This window comes from Pleurodeles waltl, chromosome 9, assembly GCF_031143425.1.
Source record: "Pleurodeles waltl isolate 20211129_DDA chromosome 9, aPleWal1.hap1.20221129, whole genome shotgun sequence".
Lineage (NCBI taxonomy): Eukaryota > Metazoa > Chordata > Amphibia > Caudata > Salamandridae > Pleurodeles > Pleurodeles waltl.
Window position 1 is genome coordinate 473,888,006 of NC_090448.1, and position 22,821 is coordinate 473,910,826.

Genomic DNA, 22,821 nt, shown 5'->3' on the forward strand with positions numbered 1-22,821 from the left:
GGGTGCACGCTGAATGGGCTATGCCTGTGTTGAGTGGGGTGTATGTAAGATGGTGGGGAGGGGAGCGAATGAGGAGTGCAACGCACGACAGATGGGAACATGTGCCACATGGCAAGGTTGGGGAGGGGGGGCCACTCACATCTACCATGCTGAAAAGTGATGATATTTCCTTTCCCACCCTGTACATGTCAAATAGGTCAGCGTCCATCAGAAGATCGACATTTGGCGTGCCATCGCCAAGGACGTCCGGGCCCTGGGGGTCCACAACAGACGGGGCACCCACTGCCGAAAGAGGTGGGAGGACATCCGCCGCGGGACCAGAAAGACCGCTGAGTCTCTGCTGGGGATGGCCTCCCAACGTAGGAGGGGTGCCAGCCGCCAATTGACCTCCCTGATGTCCCGGATCCTGGCGGTGGCCTACCCCGATTTGGATGGGCGCGTGAGGACATCACAGCAGACACAAGGGGGTGAGTATCAGCACATTCTGCTATCTTTGCGCGCAGTGGAGGTGTCTGGGTTGGGGAGGAGGGCTGTGGGTAACTCAAGGCCAGGGCGCTTTCTGTAGGCTAGTCGCCTCCATTAGGCATGGCCCTGTGCCCCCGCCCCCCACCTCTGTAGGGTGCCAAGTACAGCTATCCATGGTCCTGCATCACCCATGTGTGCATTTGTCGTCCATAGACCTGTAGGCCTAGTCACAAGAACTGAGTAGTGTACCCCGATTGCGCAGCGTAGTGCAGGGGGCTTCTGTGTCTGTCCTCTCCGCCAACGGTGTTGCCAATGCATGCACTCAACCTGTCTTCATTTCTCCCCCCCACCCATTTTCTTTTTCTTCCTGTGCATGTGTGCATTAGCATCATCAGGCGGAGGAGAAGTGGCATCGGCGCACGAGGGAGCTGCATCTCACATGGCCCCGGAGGGCCATGCAACCGACTCCGAGTTCACCAGTGAGAGGGAGGGCGAGGGGAGCTCCACAACGGGGACCCGTGGAGACGTCAGCGACACCGACACGTCCTCGGAAGGGAGCTCCCTTGCGGTGGCGGCAACATCCGTGCCCACCGCCACAACAGGTACAGCCGCCACCCAGCGCACCAGCCCCGCCCTCCCAGCAGCCCCTCAGCCTTCGCTCCGTGCCCGCTCACCCAGGAAGGTGGGCATCTCCTTCGCCCCAGGCACCTCAGGCCCTGCCCCAGTTACCCCTGCTGCCCTCAGTGAGGAGGTCATTGACCTCCTCCGGACCATCATTGTTGGGCAGTCTACCCTTTTGAATGCCATCCAGGGTGTAGAAAGGGAGGTGCATCGGAGCAATGCATACCTGGAGGGCATTCATTCGGGTCAGGCTGCCCATCAGCGATCGTTCAACGCTCTGGCCTCAGCACTGAGGGCAGCCATTGTCCCTGTCTCCAGCCTCCCTCTTCTAACTCCCTCCACCCAGTCCCAGTCTCCTGTTCCTCAGCCTATCCCATCCACATCATCAGACCAGCCTGCACACACCTCAACACCCAAGGGCAGCTCATCCAGACATAAGCACCACAGATCCCACAAGCATTCACACAAACAACATCCAGATGCAGACATGCCAACAGTCACTACCACCTCTGTGTCCCCCTGCTCCTCGTCTCCCTCCTCCCTCCCTGTGACGTCTCCACTCACACCTGCATGCACACCACCATCAGCCAGTACTTCCATCACCAGCACACCCTCCATTACAGTCAGCACACGTGCAGTCACCACCCCCACTGCCATTTACACGTCCCCTGTGTCCTCTCCCAGTGTGTTTGTCACCCCCTCTTCCAAACCACACAAATGCAGGCAGCCACCCACCCAACAGCCATCCACCTCACGACAGCCTCCAGCCCAAGCACCTGCACCCAAAGACAGCACACTTGACTCTCCTACAACCACATCCTCTTCCTCCACTCCCATACCCACTGCACCTACCCTTCCCATTGCTCCTAAAAAACTTTTCCTCTCCAAAATTAACCTCTTTGCATCACCTGACCCACCCCCTCCATCTGGTAAGAGTCCAAAGAGCACCTCAGCCACCACCAGCCCTGCATCTAGTATCACCATAGTGCAGGGCTATTGGAGTCCACCAGCTCCTAGGGCAGGAACATCGGCCAGCAGCAAGGGGACAGCCAGCCCACCCCCTGGGAAGAGGACAAGAAAAATTAAGGGCCGGCGCGAAAAGCCTGAGACGGCTGCCACCAAGGAGAGTGGCCTTGCCCTGTCACCTGCCACATCATCTAAGGGAGGCAAGGGCCAGAGAGCTGCAGCGAAGGAGGGCAAGGGCAGCAGGGTGGAGAAGACATGCAGCAGGCGAGCGCACCAGGAGGGCCCCACCAGCCCCATACCGGGTGTGACGGACGACACCCACGGGCCCAAGACTCCATCACAGGAGGGCCCTGCTACCGCAAGGTCGGAGGGCGACTAAGCGGGGAGTCTTGGCCAGGTCTGGCTCCCTTGAAAGACAGGACAAGCACCGCTGAACAGGGCCCCGCCGTGAAGAGCACTGCTGAACAGGGCCCCGCCAAGACAGGCACCGCTGAACAGGGCCCCGCCGTGAAGAGCACCGCTGGACAGGTCCCCGCCAAGACAGGCACTGCTGAACAGGGCCCCGCCGTGAAGAGCACCGCTGAACAGGGCCCCGCCGTGAAGAGCACCGCTCCGCTGGGCCCTTCCTGTCAAGCACCGCTCCGCTGGGCCCTTCCTGTCAAGCACCGCTCCGCTGGGCCCTTCCTGTCAAGCAACGCTCCGCTGGGCCCTTCATCTCAAGCACCGCTCCGCTGGGGCCTTCCTCTCAACCATCGCTCCGCTGGGCCCTTCATCTCACGCACCGCTCCGCTGGGCCCTTCATCTCAAGCACCGCTCCGCTGGGCCCTTCATATCAAGCACCGCTCCGCTGGGCCCTTCATCTCAAGCACCGCTCCGCTGGGGCCTTCCTGTCAAGCACCGCTCTGCTGGGGCCTTCCTCTCAAGCACCGCTCCGCTGGGCCCTTCATCTCAAGCACCGCTCTGCTGGGCCCTTCATCTCAAGCACCGCTCCGCTGGGCCCTTCCTGTCAAGCACTGCTGCGCTGGGCCCTTCATCTCAAGCACCGCTCCGCTGGGCCCTTCCTGTCAAGCACCGCTCCGCTGGGCCCTTCCTGTCAAGCACTGCTCCGCTGGGCCCTTCATCTCAAGCACCGCTCCGCTGGGCCCTTCCTGTCAAGCACCGCTCCGCTGGGCCATTCCTGTCAAGCACCACTCCGCTGGGCCCTTCCTGTCAAGCACCGCTCCGCTGGGCCCTTCATCTCAAGCACCGCTCCGCTGGGCCCTTCCTGTCAAGCACCGCTCCGCTGGGCCCTTCCTGTCAAGCACCGCTCTGCTGGGGCCTTCCTCTCAAGCACCGCTCCGCTGGGCCCTTCATCTCAAGCACCGCTCCGCTGGGCCCTTCCTGTCAAGCACCGCTCCGCTGGGCCCTTCATCTCAAGCACCGCTCCGCTGGGCCCTTCCTGTCAAGCACCGCTCCGCTGGGCCCTTCCTGTCAAGGACCGCTCCACTGGGGCCTTCCTCTCAAGCACCACTCCGCTGGGCACTGCCGTCTCAAGCACCGCTCCGCTGGGCACCGCCGTCTCAAGCACTGCTGGTCCATTGACAGTGCCGGTTCTGTGTCGAGCAGGTGTTCACGAAGCACTCTGGGCACCATGCCTCCTCCAATACCAGTGGAGTCGCTTATCCATCTGATGGACTGTGGCTTTGCACTCCCCAGGATGGTACAGTGAGCATGGAGGCCCCTCGTGGATCTGGCGTCGTGGACTCATGTGGCTGAGGTGCCCCCCTTTCCCTTCCCCCTGAGGTGCCTGTTGTTTTATCATCTGATGCCCCTGCAGTGTTCTCTCCAATGGTATCCGGTCTCCTGTGTGGGCTTTGCCCATGTGTTTGTACACATTGGCCCACGGACTATGGATATTTAACGGACTGTGCAGGACTTATTGACTATGTTCATACTTTGCACTATGTTCATTATTTCTTTTGTATATTTCATATGGCATATTTACCATGACTTCAATGAACCGATTTGATACATAAATTTGAAACTTCATTTTAATTATGTCTTTGCATTCTTCCGGGGGGTTTGGAGGGTGTCACTCTGACTTGTTGCTCTGCATTGGTGTGTGGGGATTTGGGGGGGGGGTGTCGCGTATATGTGTGCCCGTAATCTTTTCTCCTCCCCCCTCCCCTGTGTCGTAGATGCAGTACTCACCGTTGTCGTCTGCGCCGGTGTTCGTACTCCTGGTAGATGAGCAGGTAGACAATAGCTGGTAGGATGTGTAATTCGGGTTCCATGCTGTCCTCCTTCCTCGTGGAGTGTGTATAGGTGAGCGTTTTCCCGTTCGTAGTCTGTTTCCGCCGTGTTTTTATCGGCGGGGCTCCCGCCCCGGAAAAGGTGGCGGATTAGTAAGTTGTGATAGGGTGGGCGGTACATTGTCTGCCGCCTGCCTGTTGGCAGTGACCGCCGCGCTGTTTGTCGGTCCCGCCGTGGCGGTCGGAGTGTTAAAGTGGCGGGCTGTGTTGGCGGTTTCTGCCAGGGTCAGAATTGCATTTTTTGGACCGCCTGCCAGTTGGCGGGTTGGCCGCCGCTTTATCACCGACCGCCAGGGTTAGAATGACCCCCTTTGTGCTGTATTTGTCCTGCGTGCTATCTGTAAAGTCCTTTTGTGAAATAAACTTTGTTTGTGGATACTGTAGTACTGTTTTTTGTCTACATTTGTCCATTTATCTTGTGTATTACTTGTTTGTGGGAGTCTGTTGTGGGTAGTGTTAATTTGGGGATAGTTGGGCTCTTTTAGTGTTTAGGTTTACTTTTTTTCTGTCTTTTTACCCCTACTTTCACCCATTTCCCCTTGCTTTTTCTTTTACCCCTATTCCTTATCTTCTTCTATAAGTATGTCTGGTAGGCCACGTCTTGGCAGGATGGGGGAAGAGGAGTTGGGGGGCTTCATCTGTCTGGTTACACATTTCTTGCCGCTCATGATCCAGGCAGGGCGCAGGGTCATACAGGGCTACCCGACAGAGGCGCGCAGAATCCGGTGGGGAAAGGTGCTGCATCACCTGCAGCGTGTGTATGCCAGCCAGAGGAGTGACCACCAGCTGAAGCACCGGTGGGCTGACCTCATCACCATGGAGCAGGATCTCTTGGACCACCTGGGAATCATGATTGGTGGCACTGTTGGTGAGTACGACTATTGTTATTGTGCAAAAATGAATGCTCTGTTGTGACATCAGTGGATTAGTGCAATGTCTGCCACATAACTTGATGACTGTGTGTAATTTTGGGGACATATGAGGGGATCATTGATGCACTATGGCAAGGATCACAATTGCTAGGTGTCAGGTAGCACTTGCTCAGCAAACTTACAGGTAACTTTGCCATGAAGGAAATTGGTGCGGCCTTTCTGTCAGCACAGCTAACAAAATAGGAGCCAATCATGTCTATATAGGGTACTATTGACAGAGAAGTACAGATGTACCAACATTTAGGCCAACTATGTTGACGCAATTGCTAGACTGACTTTAGAAGCACTACATGATGCTGAAAATTAGTGCTGCCTTCACAACAATTTATAATAGCAAAGTGGCTCAAACATTGGTCTCATGTGAGTCTGGTGAGTGTGGAAGGAAAGCGTTCACAGAAGTACTATGAATGTGTGGGATTATTGTGTTTCTTAATCTTTTAGGATAAATGTCAGTTCATGATTTGAATACATCGTGTAAAGGTGTAAGGTGCCCTCAGCTAACATCGTAAGATGTTTGTTGGAATTGGTTGAGCCACAATCCAAATATGGATGGCAGACCAAGTGTATGCACATGGCTTTACATCTCCATGGTTGGTGCAAATCACCATAGCTGGGCCACATCAATTGACTATACTGTAACAACAGGATGGCTTACATGAGTCCCTGCCCCTCCCTCTGTACATTGGGCCTATGTGCAATAAATGGGTCATGGCCACAAGGCATGTTTGACTGGTAATGCAGTCCTCAAGTAACCAGGTGTTGGATGTTTCTCTTGGATGCACATGATGAGACGATTACACTCCATATTTTTTCGTGCTCACCAATTTTGAGGCAAGTTTGCAACCACATGGTAGTTAGGGCCAATGTATGTGTGCAGATATGTGTGTAACTGTCACAGGAGACCCATGCTATGTACAAGTTGGCCGTGAAATATCAGATGCAGTACCATCATGTCTGAATGGCTGCCATTTACTTATTCAGCCTACACATTGTAAATGATACTGAAAATATTGCACTGTGCACAGGTTTTGAGCACATTTCTTCCTTCCATACCTTACAGGTGGACCGGCGCCCTACACTGTGGGAGAGGTGGTGACATTTAAGGACCCCGACCACTATAGTAAGTGTTGATATGTCTGTTATGTGTTGTGTTTGCTGGTTATGGACTCGTGTGAGTTGGACGCATACCAAGGTGTGATGATGGGGTCAAGTTTTTCACTTGTTCCATGAGTGGAAATGCAGTTTTCACATGTTTGTAGTTAGCCAATGCATATCCAATGGTATCATGTAGGGATTGTAGGACATCCCTGTAGGCCCCACTTTGAGTACAGGGGATAGTCATGTCTCTGACACTTGTATCACCAAGAGTCACAATGGAAGTCAGCCCCTATTTAGTCAGCCTGTCAGACCCACATTCTCAAAGATTGGTGGAGCTAATAGCTTCCCAATAGACATCTGCTTGACTACTTACCTACGTAATTTTAAAACAGTAGGTAGAACCTCCTAGCATCATGTACTTCCACGTGTAGTGCATCAAGTCTGTGGAACCTGAGTGTAATGGCCTAGGTGTGCAAGCAATTCATGCTCATGGGTGTTCTAGCAACTCTGTGTCTGATGTAAGTCAGGCCTCACTGGAAGTATATGCTGTGTACTAAGTTCTGATTTTCCTGACATGTCTGACCCTATGAGTGCTCTAGGGTTTGCTGACTCCAAAATGTAGATAGACCTTACCTGTGGTGTGTCTGTAGAGACAAACATGTGTGGATTAGCCTATACACTCCTCAGTGTACATGTTGTTGGCAAATTATAGTTGTATATCCACCGCCCCCCCTCAAACACGGCCATGGGTTTGTGAATGGGGTACCTAGTATTGATGCTACCAGTATGTTACACATACCTGTGAAGAAGTGACGTTTTGGTTGCATACTAGTATACACACTCAGGTTTGGCACTTGGTACCATACTGGAAATTCCAGTTACAACTTGCAGACCATGTGGCTTTAGTTTTGCTTTCCGTACACTGACATTTGTAGCCCAGCTCTTGGTGGAGGATATGCAGCATGATTCTTAGCTGATAACTGTCAGAACTCAGATTGCAAGTCAAGGCCAGTTGTTACCCATCTTGTGGGTTATGAATGTACTTTGTGTGATGTGACCTTTGTTGTCTGGCCTGCCATGTACTTCCTCAGGAACATTCGATGCTCTGTATTGTGATATGAGCTGTTAGAAGTACAGTAGATGTATTGTCTGATTAACTTGCTGTGCTGTTTCACACAATGCAGTTACTAATGTGGCATATCTGCATTTGTCTTCACAGCAGCTAACATGACTCCAGACCAGGTCCGTGAATTTCAGCGCCGGGCCATGCAATACCAGCACATCCTGCTGGTGGAGTCGGGGTTCCGGAGGATGGCCCGGCGATATCGCCATGAACGCACCTCCGGGGCATGGCGAGCCTTCCCACAGGGTGGGCCTACTGTGCCCACCACAGCCAACACAGAAACAACCACCAATGAAAGCCAGGTGGCCCCACCCACAGCTGCCTCTGTTGCATCTACATCTGCTGGACTTCCTGGCCCCAGCACTGCCTCTGGTGCAGGACAGCCCACACAGACCTCCTCCACCGGTACCCAGACTGCCACTGCTCCAGCTGTTGACCCTGCCGCCTTCAATAGACTTGAAAACAAGATGGACAAAGTGCTGCGCAAGGTGAGCCACCTGAGCCGGGACGTGCAGCACATTAAACGGCGGGTGAAGGATATCAAGAGGACCCTCCGGAGGGCCAACCTCTAGACAGTTGATTAGATGGACATGATACCCTCCCATCCCTCCTCTTTCCTTGTTCATATACTTAGTGGGCTTAGGGGGCTTAGTGTTAGGTTAGTATAGGCTGTTAGTTTAGTTAGTGTTAGTGGGTGGGGGTTAGGGGGTCCTGCTTGTTTCTTTTTTGACTTATTACATGTGTGGGTGGGTGGGTGGGGGGCTATGTTGGGGTTCTTGTGTGAAAAAATAAAATTAAAAAAACCCAAAAAATAAAAAATCATAAAAAAACTATTTACCCAAAAAATATATATTTGTATAGGATAGTATAGTATGTGTTTAGGTTAGTAAGTGTTGTCCTCAATGTGTCCCGTCTCATAAGGGGGTTGGGGGGTAGATGTTTAGAACATTTCGTTACATGTGATAAGTAAGTGTAGCTAAGGTTAGTTAGGGACAGTTGTGGGTAATGAGCAGTCAGGGTGGATTAGGGTAGGTAAGATTTTTCCCTCAGTTTCGTCATCTATGGTTAGCTTTTAATAAATATTTGGTTACCCCTTAATAGTATGTGTTGAATGGTACTTGATCATGGGTTTGGATTCCGTGTACATCTCTTTTGTACTATAACATCTGTGTCCTATGCTACAAACAAATCCCAACTGAGCTGTACGATTGGCAGCTAACCCAGAGCTACCTTGCAAAGTGTCTACCCTTTGTTGCAACCACCAATCACAGTTAATATGGATGACAATGTGTTTCTGTTGACAAGTTTGTTTTCAAAGTCACTAACAGTGCTTCCAGACTTGATATTGGGGAAACAGTTTTAGGTCTGACTGCAGTGTGATGATCATGCACACCCTTATAAGATGAGTTCTCATTGGCAATCCTATAATCTTGTATTCATGACCCTCATACATCATTTGTGACACAGTTCAGCATGATTACCTATTTGTACGTTAACTCAGACACCTTCATTTGTGCAGTTTTTTTAGTGTTTACTTAGATTAGTGTGGCATGTTTATTGTGTTATTTTTGCATGTTGACAACATTTAGCGGGCACTATTTGATGACTTAGTTATCCCCTGAGGAAGCATTCTTCTGTCCAACACAGTATGATGGTCTATGGTTTCTCACTTCATCAGATTATTCCCTCAGGATGGGCAGAGTATGATGCAATCATGGTCACTGTGCAGATTTCTCTAACTACCTAATGTCTGGACAGTTGTATTGAGAAGCTACGTTATTTGACAGTAGGGACATTCTAATTATCTACTGCGCAGTTGATATGTCACATTACCCAGAGACAGATTTGTGGTGTAAGTGCTATTTATTGAAAAGTGCTGTAGTGCTATATGTACATTGTCCATGACTGTGAGTCCATTATAGTGACATTTTAAATTGGGATCCAACACAAGGGTTTACCAAAATGCTTTTGTCATGCTGGGGTTGCTGTTTCAGACAGTGTAGAGGGACAGGATTTGGCAATGAGTAGGAGAGAGACAATCACTGGGCTGGGTGTCAAGATATACAGTGGTTTGCAGAACAGTGCTTGAGTACAGTTGTTGCAAGACTGGCAAGTTACAAAGCGCAGGACCTTGGTAAATGTCGGCCATGTGGCAGGGACTAGTGCTTCCGGGTACTTTTCCTTGTGAATGTGATCTGTTCAATGTCTTCTTCTTCTGATGTGTGTGTTTCTTGCTTTGTCCTTGTTGTTGTTGGTTGTGAAGGGGCAACACACACCTCAGTGTTAGAAGACGTGGAGTCAGACATCCCGGTCGCTGCTCCCTGTGAAGGTCTTAAGGGCAGTACTGCAGCAAGGAGGATCTGCTGGTTCTTGAGAATAGCAGCCACATCACGATGGTAGGCAGCCAGGTCGGCCCTGAGGGGTTCAATGTTGCATTCGTGCACGCGTTGACAGGATTGCTGTTGTAGGTGTTGGGTCAACTGTATTACAGCTGTGCTGATTTCCTTCTGGGTTTTCTGCAGTTCCTGCAAGATAGATGTTAGGGCTTGCATAGCTGCTGCCTGATCTGCAGATGACATCATGCACGAACGCACCCCCTCAACGCTGGCTGCCATATTTTGCATCCCCACCCGCACCTCCTTGGCCAGCTCCCGCTGTACTCCAACTACAGTTCTCTCAAAGCTGGTGCCAGTGTCGTCTGAGTCCTCAGCTGTATTGGAGCTGGCAGGTCTTACAATTGGGGTGGTGGGTGGTTCCTCTGCGATGGCTGCTTGTTCTGTGCTCCTCCTTGTGACTGAAGGTGGGGTCTGGAGGGTTTCAAGGACCTTTTGGATGGTCTCCTGGGGAATGTTTATTGGCTCGTCATCCATGTCATCAGGGAAATCTGGGACAGGCATATCGGCAGGAGATCCATCTTCCTCTGCAATGAAACAGGGTACAATTAGTGTGTCTGTGTTGTGACAATTTTGACGTGACGTGCCTGCCTTTTGATGAATTCACTTTGTGATCTTGTTTTGTATTAATATCTGCAGTCCTTCAGATGGGCATTGTTTCAGGCCTATGGCCCACCTGTGTGTTACATGTATGTTATTGAGTTATCAGACTTGTCAGCCTCATTGCCTCTAGGTGTTGCTTTATGCCAAATAGAGAATTGCCACCTTTTTGTCCTACTCGACCCTCCGTGTATATCCATTCTCATGGTGAGACCTTTCACTGGCTGTGGGTGTTCTGATGGCCCTGGCAGCACACTTAACTATCAGGACCTGCCCCAATCCCTGATCGTTCACATCGACTTAATTGTAATTGACATGTTGCATATCCTATGCATGGCAATGTTATGATGTGATATGGATGTTGACATTGTTAATGTGTCCTGCTGATGTTGGGTAATGTGTGTTACATTGGATTGCCCTGATAGTCGTATCAGTGTCCTATTTCGTCCTCTGACTGTGCAGGTGTATTTCAGTGACCAGTTACATGTGTCCCCTCGTTGTGATGTTGCCTTGTTACCCAGGCACAGGATGGACCCTGACATATGCAGCATGGGTGTGTCCTTAGTGCTGTGTCGCTCCTATTGTTGTTTACATTGGCTGATGTTTGTGACAACTATGGGCATTGACATTTGAGTGTACTGAGGCCTTTGTCTTGTTTCAGGAGATTGTTGCAGATGTCATCCTCACCCCCTAATTTAGGTATGTATGTTCCATGGGGAGGTTACTGCCATTGGCTACTTGAGCTGCACACAGATCAGAGGTGGTAGTGGCAACTGTTGTTGCAGTTACATTGCAGTTGTCAGTTTGGCTAGAGGATTGCTAATAGGGCCCTAGTTAATGTAGGAGGCATGTTGGCTGACGAGTGCCAGGATGTCAGTTTGACGTAGTGGCCTTCCCTCCTGTCGTGGCTTTCCCTTTGCTCCATCGTTGGCATGACAGTACGCCCCCATGGGACTGTTGTTGGTGTAGTGTAATGGTGTGCCCCAGCTTATGTTTGTGCAGGCCATGCCCCCATGCCGTGCCCCTTTACCCATGCCACTCCATGTATATGATGACTTACATGCAATGTGTAGTAGGTATTTCCCCCCTCCCCCGGTTGCAGTTGACATTAGTGCATTTCAATTCCCCATGCGACTTACCCTGCATGTGCGTTGTCTCATGTTAGTCTGCTCTGTCCTGTCCTTGAATCCCTGTGACGATCTCCTCAGGGATAACGGCTGCAACTATCTCCTCCATGTGGTCCAGGGCCTCCTGGTGTGCTGGACTCCCCCCTCCAGTCTGCAGTGCAGCCTTCCTGTTCCTGGCCATCTTTTCCTTGGTCCTGCGCTTGCAGTCATGCCAGCGTTTCTTGCACTCAATGACTGTTCTGTGTACTTCAGCCACACTGTTAATCTTGTCGACAATTTGTTGCCATATAGCCTCTCTCCTACTGATTGGCAATTTTGATGTGACAAACAGTTAGTTGGTGCTGGTGTTCCGTCACCTCTTTAACCAGGATTTCCTGCTCCTCTGCACTGAAGCGACACTTTCTTTTCTTCTTAAAAGTGTCCTGGTTCTTGTGTGGGTCCTCCTGGTTGGTTCCTGGTCTGCTGTCATCTTCCTGGGGTCTGTAGTGGCATCTGGGATCCATTTTGGCTCTCCTATGGTGCACTGGCAGTGTTCGCGTTTTTTTTTTTACGCTATTGCGTCAAAAAACGTTGCATATCCGGTTTGCGGTGTCGTAAATCGACCCACAGTCATTACCGCTGCGTTAACGTCGTTTTCCTTTACGACTTGACGCCGTGGTGTGCGTCAAAAATAATGACTCCCACCTGTTGTTTGTGCCGCCATGCGTCAAAGTATAAATATGATGCCCGCACGGTGCACCAAAATGGCGTTAGCCGGCGGTAATATTTTTGACGCAAAACTGCGCCAGTGCAGTTTTGCATCAAAAAGTATACATATAGGCCCAAATTTCTTTGGATTTTACCCAAAATCATAACTCATTTTTTCTGCGTATTTTCCACTAACTATAAAGAGAGGGGGATAACTCCTACTTATGGTTATTTCAGAGTTTCATTCAAAATACATTTTCTTAAGAAATTTTGTGTATCTGCATGAAAAGTTTACAAAAACAACGTCATATGATTTGGGTTTGGAATGGGATGTTTGAACAATGGACTATGGACTTTGCAGAGAGCACAACCTCGAGGCTTCTTGGCTCTGACCATTTGTATTAAAAAATAAACTGACATGCACAGAGGTTGGAAGAATCGTGATGAAAAAGAGAGTGTTTAATACTTTCCTAAACTGTCACAGGTCCAATTCAACTCCAATGTAAAGAGGTATACAGTTGACCACTGATTTTTTGCCTCTGTGACAGAACAGCACCTATTGCATATCTGAAGCACCAGCATCTACATAAAAAGCTTATGCCTTATCAGGGTGTAATATCCATAAAACATTCCTTTAAAAGGATAACAATCTTCTTCAGCCTCTTGTGTTCAGATAAGTTGTTTACCTAGAAAAATCCTGAAATAAATTTGCAAAATCAAGTAAACTTTGAAACTGTTTTACTGATCAGGGTAAAGATCAGTGTTGAATTGCTTGAATTGTGAATTCGTCCATGGAAAATCTAGATTGCGAGATTACAAAACTGAAGAAAGTCACAGTATTTCGATGAAACACATTTTTTTAGGTGGACAAATACCTTAATCTCCAGAAGAGCTTGCAACACTTGCAATTCCAGAGCTCCCCCTTTCTTAGGGATGAAAAAAAGGTGATGAAGCTGAGTATGGTGGATAAAGCTATGTGCTAAGTGTTTTCTCAAATGTTAGCTTTCAGGTTCACTAACTGCATAAGTCTGGCTATTGAGAATTCATGCCCTTGGCTCTCAATCTAACGTTCTTAGTCAAGGGCACCACAACTTCATTTGGGACTTTCAGATTCTTTGGGGGGGTTGGACAGAAAGTCTTTTAAACAAAACTGTGATTTAAGACATATCTGTCTAGTGAATCAATGTACCCTTAAGCCATGAGCCAGAGAGACCTAGTATTATTCTGAAATATGAAGCCTTAGTTAATTCCAAGGATAATAACTCCATTTGACCTCCAGGATAGCTGCCTCTTGCCAAAACAGTAGAAAAGCACAAAACAGCAGAATTAGTAATAAGGTCTGATAATAGGATAGTGCCATCTACAGCTTTGCCATGCTCTGTCATTTATTTCTTAAATACAGGAATTTTATTGTTTTTGGTCAATGCCCACTCACAGAAAGTGCCTGTGGCATCAGAACCAATCATTTCACATGTTTTAAGCAGATATTACCCACAAAAAATTCAAAGATACTTCTATGAGATATGAAGTGGAGGTCTCTGACAATGTTGAGTTTTTCTCAGTACAACTTAAAGACTTGGGGCCTGACTTAGAACTTGGACGAGTTACTCTGCCACAACGGTGATGGATATCCTGTCCGCTGAAAACAAAAACCCATAGGTTATAATGGGATTTAGATTTTGGCGGACAGAGTAACTCATCAGCTGAGTCCTGAATCAGGCTCTTGGTTGGAAGATTTGTTTTCCAAATTCTCTTGAGTTTTTTGGTACAATTCCTGAAGAAATGGCCTCCTACTTACTGTAGAGACATAAATGGGCTTGGTGTCTTCTATTTTTATTTCCTGTGTTGAGAGTGGTTTGCTCACAGATCCTATTTGCATAGGCTCTACTGCTTTATCCCCAGCAACCTTAGCACCGTCCTCTGTTTCAATCATTGGTCAAACTCCATTCCTTTTTTTTCTCTTCTTTTCTTTTCTTTCTGAGAGGTGATAATTCAAAGCCATCTTGATTAAACCCTTCAAATGGGTCATTCTACTACCAGAGCCAACATATCTTTAAGTTGGTCTTTGAGATGTTTGTACAATAAAGAGACTGTACCACCTCTCTGCTTCTATTGTCAGTCTGTTAAATTGTGCCAAGTAAGACAACCGGTCTCTGTTGCCATGATGGAGCTCCAAAAGTTTGTTGTCAAGAGATTGTGTGCATGTCAAGCAAAGATTCAGCATAGCACCTGTATAAACAAATCAAAATTGTACAATATTAGGTTGTTTTCTAACACCAAGGGAATTGAACATTACACTGTGTTGCCTGACAAATAAGGCAACACAAATGCCACACGAGAATCCTGCATGGGAACTGCTACAGCAGGACACAAAAGATGCACCTGACACTGGATAAGAATTTATTTTGTTTCTGGGGGTCTCCAGAGTACCATTCAAGCGATGCTAACGGGCTCTCACAGCTATAAGATGAGAAAACATTGTCAATTTTGTAGCACGGTTTGTAGACTCTGATGCTGAAGTTTGTCTCTCAGTGCGGTTCCAGAAATGTGTAAATCAAGGTGAAGAACTGGCTAATCCACTATAAGGTGTCTTGGACCCTTGTTGGACCACCTGCAGGGTTCACGGACACAACACTCTGCCCACAAATCCCACTAGACGTTGAACAATCGTCTACAACCTTTTAAGGGTTTGTCAACTTGACATGGTCTTCAACCCTTAAAATGTTTAAAATACCAACCTCCCACTATCCATAAACAAATGCCTTGTGTGCCAGAGGAGGGCTACCCATGCCAAAGGTCAGTGATATCAAGAATGATGTAATTGAACATGTCATGATTTATGTAAGATGTAAGGTCATAAGCAGTGCCTGGTAGGGGAGCCAGTTGTAGTTAGCTCAGTTAAATATAACTGGTGAATTTCAGTTTTGTTTTGCGGTTAAAATGTCATAGTTAGGTGAAAATGTCAGGTAAAATCTAATGTCACTTTAAACTAGGGTTTTTCAGTGAATTTCTGAAGTTGTATTAAGTGTAAAATAAGATGTTATCAACACACCTAACTATAGCTTCACATTAATCTTTGTGTTTTTCAGTGAACTTCAGAGGTAACGTTTAGCAAAAAGTAACAATATAAAAGGGTCTAATTTTGAGTAAGGGAAACCACCTGGCTTTGGCCAAGAGTCAGAACACAATATAAAAGGCAGGCTTATTGCCTTAATCAGGGTGTCAGTACACCAATATATAAAGCAAACTTATTGGCTTTGTTAGAAAATTACCGCACTTGTTTATCAATAACCACAATTTGAATGTTTTCCTTATACAAACATGGCATTGCTTATTAATAACAATTGACACACAGATATATTTAAAATAAAGCATTTTTATTTTAAACAATATGTGTTTGAATCTTTCTTTACAGTTTTCAGGCCGCACAATGCAGCCATATGACACAACACAGGAGGTTCTCGCACTCTAGCTGAAGAGTCCTTGCACTCCAGCTGAAGAGGAGAGAGCTCCAGCTTGGAGTAGTTGAAAAATAATGGTCCTCCAGGGGTAATGCATTCAATGACTCAGGAGATTTCAAAAGTTTTTTTTTTAATTCTGGGGGGCCGCTGTGCTCAGCCTCCACACCCATTTTTATAATTAAATGGTTGTGCGCCTTCCCCACCTAGTGGTATCATGACAAGTATATGTTTTTTTGTAAAAACCCATGCAGGGCATTATGTGACTCTCCTGGAGGGAACAGTCAATAATCAATGAGCGGTCTCACCACTTCAATAATGTAGCAGCGAGGGCACAACTTTTTTTTTTTTTTTTTCTGGATGCCCTCATCCCACCTGGCACACCCACACCTTTTAAGACAGCACCTATCACAAGTGCCAGCAGACCTGACTATGATTTTTCTGCTTCTGGGTAGCCCCGTCCCAGCTGGTGCTCCCACACCATTGCCATTTATTAGTGGTCGCGGGATGAGGCCCATTGCTGCCGCAACCTCGCCAGCTCCTCTAACAGCACCCATCGTTGGTGCTTGCGGGAGCTGACTTGACTATTTTTAACTGCCCAGCTGAAACATCTTTTTATTCTGCTCCTGCTGGTGGGAAAAATCCTGTCTTGCAGACAGGTAGATACATTTCTACTCTAACCTGGCAGGAGCCTTTCTGCTCCTGTCAGACAGGAACAATTAAGTCTTCCCTGCCCACGATGTAATGGGCAAGGAACAACAGTGTTCTGGGATGGGGTTCCCAGACACCGTTTTATGTCAGGCCCCAGGGGATGGGGACTTGGGGCCATTGTATGGCTCAAGGATTGGGGCCCCACGCTCTTTCCGAGAATAAATAAAGCATGCGTTGAGCCCCTCAGGGCCCGGGCAATTAAGTAGCTCAGAGAACTGGCCCCACATCATACTCCCCTAATAAATGAAGAATGCGCCAGTTAAATGGGAAAACCGTGGTTGCAGTTACAGTTGCAGCTTTTTACCTCCAGGCAAAAGGCCCTACTCAGTGGGCAAAAATTTCTGAGGACGCTCTTGAAACTCTTCAAAGAACACAAAAGTGTAACTTGTCTTTGGTTTGTAACCTTTTATTTTCAGAGAGCTCTCAGCAAATTGTGTTTTCTGAATGGGCTGAGGGACTCTATTAGGGGCCACTTGAGGATTCCCAACAAGCTCAAAGAATTGTAATTTTCATTGAAGCCGCTTCACTTCACATACATGGTTTACAATCTATGCTATTTCAGTTAAAGTAGAGACCACTGCCATAATACTGGGATGGAGAATGGCTGCTTTCTGGCTCAGCAGAGAAACCTCACTAGCAAGTCTAAACAATGTAGATGGAGAACAATCAGCACAATGAGGATCAACTTTGCTAAGTGTTGCCAAACTGATATGATACACTGGCATTAGTCAGACCATGGAAATAGGGAGGATTGATGGTGAGGGTGAGAACTGTGTGCTTTTTGTATATTGTTGGGGTTCCAGATAGACAACATAGGGCCACATGTACAAAGATCAGGTTTTGCAAGCCGCAAAACCGGATGTACAACAGTGTACTTTACACTGTTTGCGATTCCCAATGTGGTCGCAAATGATCTACCTCATGAATATTCCTGAGGTAGGTCGCAATTTGCAACCCCATTGGGAATGGCCGTCCTTATAGGGATGGTGGCCTGCTGGAGACAGCAGACCACCATGTCTGGGACTGCTTTTAAGTAAAGCATTTTTTTTTAAAATGCAACCTGTTTTCCTTAAAGGAAAACAAGATGCATTTCAAAAACAAAAATGAAAAGTTTTCATTTGGGACCACTGCCTGCTCTGAAAAAATATTCTAGCTGCCATTCACAGAGGGGAGGGGGTCCCTTGGGGACCCCTTCCCGTTTGCGAATGGGTTAGCACCAGTTTGAAACTGATGCTAACTGCGATTGTTTTGCGACCGCATTCGTGGTCACAAAACAATCATACATACCATTTGGATTCGGTAGTAGGAAGGGACGTCCTTGACACACCCCTTCCTCATACCGAATCGCAAAACCCAAACTGCGATTCAATAACAAGTTACCGAATCGCAGTTTGGGCTTTATACATCCCAAAAAGCATTTTTCAAGTCGCAAACGGCCCCTTTGCAACTTGAAAAATGCTTTGTACATCTGGCCTTTAATCACAAGGTGTTTTGACAATTCTTCACCCGACCCGTTCATGATTAGCAAGCTACATGACATATCTTTGGGGATAAAGACATAAATGACAGCAGTAGATTTGAGAAGTATTTCTACATTTTATTGAAGAGACGCTGCAAGTCATTCCGTTCGCTTAATCTGGAAAGGAATGCTGGTGTTACAACCACATTACATCGCTTCCATTACATCACCCTTCTATGTCTCTTGAGCAACACATCTCCAAACAACTACAATCACTGATCGCCACAAAGCGCTAGGTAACTAAAATAGTATATTCTGGGTCCTGGGTTATTAATAAAAATTAAATTAAATTAGTTTTATTATGATTAAGTAATTGTTGGAGTTCAGGGCATTAACAAAAAAGTATCCATTTTAAATATAACATATTAAATAACAAACATTGGAAGGATGGTCTGATGGGGGTTAAAACCTCAGAACAAATTAAAACATGCACCTATATGAAATACAATAAATCAATTTAAATTTGAATAGTTTGGCCAGTGCCAAAGAACCAGAGGCAAACTGGCCGCACATTTAAGCAGCTCTGCCGGTCGGAGGCAATAATCAACCAAATATCCTGCCATCCAGCTTCTGTTACTACCTGGAAGATGCCTGCACAGCGTCAGGAAGAGGGTGTCAATCAAAATGAGATATTTTGAAGCTGCAGAGGTCTGGCTTAGAGAGGATCGCGGCTGGGTGCTGCGGGCGGCGTGAGCTGTGTGGCTTTGGATGACTGTGCCTGAGCTGAACACTGAGGGCCAGATGTAGGAAGCCTTTTGCACGTCACAAACTGCGAAAAACGCAGTTTTCAGCATGCAAAAGGCCGAACGCGATGCACAACCTCAAATTGCGAGTCAGTACCGACTCGCAATTTGAGGATGCGACTCTCAAATAGGAAGGGGTGTTCCCTTCCTATTTGCGACCGCATCGCCATGCTGAGTTGCTTTGTGACCGCGAATGCGGTCGCAAACCAACTTGCAGTTACCACCCACTTGAAGTGGGTGGTAACTCATTCGCAAAAGGGAAGGGGTCCCCATGGGACCCCTTCCCCTTTGTTAATGCCGAAAAAAATGTTTTTTCGGAGCAGGCAGTGGTCCTATGGACCACTGCCTACTCTGAAAAAAACGAAACCAAATGGTTTCGGAAGTTTTTCTTTTTGCAACACGTTTTCCTTTAAGGAAAACGGGCTGCAAAAAGAAAAAAAAACTGCTTTATTAAAAAAGCAGTCACAGACAAGGAGGTCTGCTGTCTTCAGCAGGCCCCATCCCTGTGAGTGCATGGACTCGCTATGGGGTCGCAAAATGCGACCCACCTCATTAATATTCATGAGGTGGGTCTTTGCGACCCCATAGTGAGTCGCAGAAGGTGTCTGAGACACCTTTCTGCATACAATTTTGCGAGTTGCAAATTGCGAGTCGGTCTGACTCGCAATTTGCAAGTCGCAAAATTGTAGATTGCTACATCTGGCCCTGAGTTGCTTTGTGACCGCGAATGCGGTCGCAAACCAACTCGCAGTTACCACCCACTTGAAGTGGGTGGTAACTCATTTGCAAAAGGGAAGGGGTCCACATGGGACCCCTTCCCCTTTGTGAATGCTGAAAAAAAAAATTTTTCAGAGCAGGCAGTGGTCCTATGGACCACTGCCTACTCTGAAAAAAACGAAACCAAATGGTTTCAGAAGTTTTTCTTTTTGCAACTCGTTTTCCTTTAAGGAAAACGGGCTGCAAAAAGAAAAAAAAAACTGCTTTATTCATCATTCATTCATTACTTTATTCGGTACAAAAAGACCATAAAAGACATCAAATAAATAAAACATACAAATTTCTCAATCATAAAATTACTAAAAAACGTTATTAATACATTTTGCGAATACCATGGGCAGCATATATGAAATTTAACACAGACTGAATTATGTCCATATTTCCCAGATTATGTAAGTGTGAATAAGCAACCTGGCTAGTTCTAATACTGTTAGACAAAAATAACGGACGAAAAAAACTTTTTCTCGGAACAGCATATAAAGTGCAAAAGAGCATAAAGTGTAATGTACTCTGAGATGTCTTTCCATCACAGCGACAGGGAGGAAGGTTCTTGAACCAGGTTCCACATACTGGAAATGCTACCAGGTAGTGTAAGATATTTAAACGTAGCTTCGTGAGTAAAAACCTTTGTCGCTCGTGATTAATAATAGTCAGATACAGCTTTGGTTGAAGTTGTTGTGTCTCATGCCTCGTCCATGATCTGATTACACCAGAGGCTGGCTCCATGGCCTGGTTTTTCTGCCAGAATATGTCTTTAACCTTCTTAATGTCCTGTCTTGTTAAAGTATCTGGTTTAAAAAGAAATCTCCTAATCCTAATGATAGGAGAGAGAGATAAACATATCTAAGCCAGGGTATATCCAGAAATCGTGACAAGAGGAGACAATCCTGTATCACCTTTCTACATAAAAACGCTTCTGGCTTAGTCCAGATTTTTACCCACAATATTACAGGTTGGAGTTTTATATAGCTAGATATGTATCTCAAGCCTACTTCTTTATGACAAAACATTACTGGTGTAGATTGGGGGACTGCTAATAACCTTCTTAAAAATTTATTTTCTATAGTCTGAAGTCCTGTACATTCTGCATGCCCCCAAACCCCGGCTCCAAATGTCGCAATAGAAATACACTTAGAGGAGAAAACAGTCATCATTTCCTTAACAGGTTTATGTCGGAGTCTTTTCGCAAACCTAAAAACTGCTTCAATGGCTTTTTGGAATTGTATTGAACGTATATTAACTAAAAATTTCCAATTAAAATCTACATCAATGGGGACCCCCCGATACGTAAAATGTGGGACCTTGAGTATCTCATGCCCATCTAAAACAAATGTTTTAGTTTTTGCTAATTTGGGTCCGGTCTTCATCACAAATGACTTGGTTCTGTTAATTTTAAGACCGAGGTTCCCCATAAAAGTATTAAAAGCATTTAATAAAATCTGGAGGCCATTTGCTGTCCTTGAAATGAGTACAGCATCGTCCGCATACAAGAATACAGGGTTTGGAGAATTATTGATGACTGGGGAATCCTTCCCTGATTCACAAATAAATTTCTCTAACCCATTTATATACAAAAGAAAAAGAAAAGGGGCAAGGACACAACCCTGTCTAACCCCCTTTAGTGAGGGAAATTTCTCTGTCAAACCTCCCTCCCGGGAATAACGGACCCGAGCCTCTGTACAGGCGTGAAGTTTACTAAGTAAGATAACTATATCTTTATCTACGCTCAAATCCAGCATTACCATCCGCATTTTCTCCCTGTTAACTGTATCAAAGGCACAGGACAGATCCATTAATGCTAGATGTATACAGCCCCTTTTGACTTTGGTATATTTCTGGACTATGAGGGTCAAGTTAAGAGTTTGTTCTACTGTGCCCACACCTGGCCGAAAGCCATATTGTATTTCTGAGAGGGAGTGAGATTCAGTCGCCCATTCTTCTAGCTTATTTAGGATCACTCGACCTAAAATTTTGACTGAACTATCCAATAAAGAGATTGGGCTATAGCACAAAGGATCTGCCCTATCTCCCTTCTTAAAAATCGGGACGATGATCGCCTCTTTCCAAGAATCTACTAAAGGGCCTGCCACAGCCGATCTCAAGACATTGGTAAGCAGTGGTCCCCAGAAATCTGGAAGCGCTTTATATAGATCGGCAGGAATTCTGTCTGGGCCAGGGGCTTTCTCAGAGGGGCAGTCTTGAATGGCTTGTTTGACATCGTCCACGCTTATAATATTGCTAAAGGCCAGACATAGCTGATCATTTCCTGCAAGCTTCAGACTGTTTAACATTTCTGATTGAACATTTGTCTCTGTGGCGAAAGTTTTTTTGAAATAATCCACCCAAGTCTTGGCTGGAATGACAGTAACCATGGGCGTCTCATGTTTATCATTCAGCAATGAGGAGTTAACCACATGCCAAAATGCAGTTGTGTCTTTAATTTTACTTGCTTCCATCAATTCCTCCCACGCAGACTCACTTAGTTCAACTTTCCTCTTGGCAAGTGCTTCTTTATAATTTTTACTAGCAATTTTAATTGCTTGTCGATCTTGGGGAGAAGCATTGATTATTTTCTTTAGCTTGCTTAAGGATGTGGTACATGCGTGGTTAAACCATCTTGAGGCATAGACTTTATTAGTGCGAGAGGACTGTAATTTCTCCGCCATATACTTTGTCAGAGAGGAAAATGCACGGACAATTTCATGGGGGGCCCTATCTTCATCCAGGGATGTCATAACATCTGACCATTTATTCAGGAATAGGTCTTTAAAGAAGGTATTGCTGTTTATCTTTCCCCATTTAATTGTGAGTCCTTTTTGGGATGAGAGCTTCATAGCAGGGTGTCGCTTTCCTCTTCTTGAATCGCTCATCAGGTCCAAGTTAATCACAATAGATAAGGGGTTATGGTCACTGATACAGGTCGGGGTCACCCTGAATTGTCCTGCAATAGAGGATAATTCTCTAGAATAAATAATATAATCAATAGTAGTATGAGTATCCCCCTTTACAAATGTTGGTATCCCTCTAATAACTGGTATGGGGAGAAAAAGAGAATTTGCTGTTATCAGAGAGTTAAGAGCAATCCCATATGGGAGTGTTTAAAATGTTGAATGGGGTTATCATTTTTGTCCAAAAGTCCACAGCAATCCAAGAACTCTGGCTCACACAGGTAAAATGTAAATGTAAATTAGCACTTGTATAGCACACTACTCACCCGTTAGGGTCTCAAGGCGCTGTACTCATACCGCTATGGAACCCCTCCTGGCTTTTCCCTGTGAGGCGCCCACTCCTGAGCACCCCCAGGGTGAAG